This window comes from Aotus nancymaae, unplaced genomic scaffold, assembly GCF_030222135.1.
Source record: "Aotus nancymaae isolate 86718 unplaced genomic scaffold, 86718_ANA_hifiasm-v0.15.2.pri h1tg000058l, whole genome shotgun sequence".
In the NCBI taxonomy this organism is placed as follows: Eukaryota; Metazoa; Chordata; class Mammalia; order Primates; family Aotidae; genus Aotus; species Aotus nancymaae.
The window spans coordinates 28,865,216-28,867,830 of record NW_026988472.1 but is presented as its reverse complement, the minus strand read 5'-3'; positions in this window follow the sequence as shown (position 1 = coordinate 28,867,830).

Below are 2,615 nucleotides of genomic sequence, written 5' to 3'. Positions count from 1 at the left end.
CTCTAAATCTTGATTCCTCTTTTCTTTATCCCCAATTCACCTTTTAAATAAATAAATATATATATATGTAAGTTTGTAACATTCACTGCTGTATTCTCTTTCTCTCCAAGTAATATGAATTCATCACTTGATATTTTCATATCTGTTCAGTTGCTTTGGAAATCCAAATACAAAATCCAAAATTAAGCAGCAATGCAGACAAGATGAGAAGACATTCAAAAGGCTATCAAAGTGGTTAACTACATCTTATATTACTCATATATCTGACTACAGGAGACCAAAGAAACAAAAATGACTCATGTTAAACTGCAGAATTTTGTGGAAAACATAAATACCGCATTTATCTTAAATGTAATCTTTTAATCAGTGAAGTTAGATATAGAAATATATGGCTCCATTGCAGTAGTTATAAAAAATTATTGGTTTACAAGAAAGTATCATTTTCATAAATTTGTTGTTTGAAGGAAAATTAACAAAAAATATTTCTGGTGGCTCTCTATTTTCGGGTTATTCTTAGAGATGTCTTTCCATTTGAGTAAATTTTTTGTTTTCTGGAACTTGCTTAACGCAGAACCCAAAGTCATTAGTAGAAATCTGCCAGCAGTCAAGTCCATGGTGCCTAGAAAAGCCCAATTCACATGAAGAAAATGAAATAAGCAATGGACCAAAAAACATCTTGCATATGTTCTTGTTTCTTATTGGGATCTTATCATTACGAGATGATGATACCCTATTCCCAAATGGATGGTTCATAACTCCAATTTGGCATAGAGTATTTATTCTTTTCTTGGTATATATATTCTCATCTTGAACAATGAGAAAAGTAGCAGAGCTTAGTGGCCAGTCTTCTATTTTAAAAAAAAGAAGTCTACTCAGTTATTTCAGTCATCTACACCTAAACATTTGAGTATGATCCAAATAAACACTTTAGGAATTAAAATTCCTTTGCATGATTCTCTCCATTTACTTTGGGTAACTCAAGAGACTTTGCCATAAACTAATGCATGAAAACCACATATTCATTCACTATTTTCATATTAAATATCTACTAATTTATCAATATGCTAGGATATGGACATACAACATGTATTAAGCCCAGTCCCTGCCCATAAGGAGCTCACACAGTCTAGTGGAGGAGACAGACATTCTGTGAATATAGAGGAATAAACAAACTCAGTTTCTCCTATTACACTGTCACAACACATCTGGTTCATGTGTGGAAAACCCCCACACATCAAGCAAGCAATTAATTCTGCAGTGGACACCAGCTGGGTGGACTCTAAGTTAATTCAATTCTGACACTATCTACACTTGAGATAGCATCAGATTCCACAGGTTAAGGGCTCAGTCCCACAAGATGACCCCCTCTCCCAACTTTTGATGCCAATTGAAAGCCCCAGGTTATTTTGCCTGTGCTTCTAACTGACCATCTATAAATTGGAGCAACTCACAGAACTCGGGGAAATACTTGCTTTAATTTTTGTAAAAGATAGTACAGAAAAGTACATATGAAGAGATTCATCAGGTAAGACACATGGGAAGGGGTGCAGAGCTTCTATGCCCTCTCCAGGTGCACCACCCTCCACGAATTTCCACATATTCAGCTATCTGGAAGCTCCCCAAACCCAGTATTTTTAGTATTTTATGGAAGTTTTATTACGAGGTCATGATTGATCAAATCATTAATCATTGGTGATTAGTTTAACCTTCAGCCTCTCTCCCCTTTACAGAGGTTGAGGTATGGAAATGAAAGTCTCAATCCTCTAATCCTGCTTTGGTCTTACCAGTGACCAGCCCAGCTCCTGAAGTTACCTAGGGGCAGCCAGCCACTAGTCCACTTATTAGCATATGGAAAGACATTTATCATTTTGAAAATTCCAAGGATTTTACAAGTAGTATACCAGGAAATGGGAAGAAGACCAAATATATACTTCACAATATCACAGGCATGTAAACAAATAATTGTTATGGAGTAGTGTGTTCACTGATCGACACCTATAGAAGCCAATACTAAGGCATTGGCTTCTGAGAAAAGGCTTTATTAGGTATTGACTGGCAAGGAGACATGAGGCAATGCTCTAATCTGTCTCTTCAATCCAGGATGGGTCAAGCTTTTCTGGGCTTTCCAGCTACTGCCATGTGATGCCAGTGCAGGTGGTCTGCTAGGCTGGTGTTAACAATTAGGAGGCTAAAGCTTTCTTTCATTGTGCATGCCTAGGCTACATGAGTTACAATTTTGGCTCTGTGCTGTCTGTAACAACTTAAGTACTGGTTAATCGGTTTGATCTGGTCCTGTGATTACACAATGATATACGTATGACCAAGGCATAGATGGGACAAAAGAAGGGAGTCATCTTAATGATATTTAAACAAAGATTTTTTTGGGAGTCTCTGAGAACATCCCCACCACAAGTGGAGTTAACCAGCCCCTGCTGAGCTCCCTCTGTAGACTCTGTGCATGCCTTTATTATAAAATTTTCAACTCTAAACATGACTTCTACACATCTGTTTTCTTCTATTTGATTGTGGACTATTTGTACATAATTTATTTTAATTGAACATGCCTTGGCACAGAAAACCTTGGAAGAGTGAGGGGATGAACAACCATTTTATAT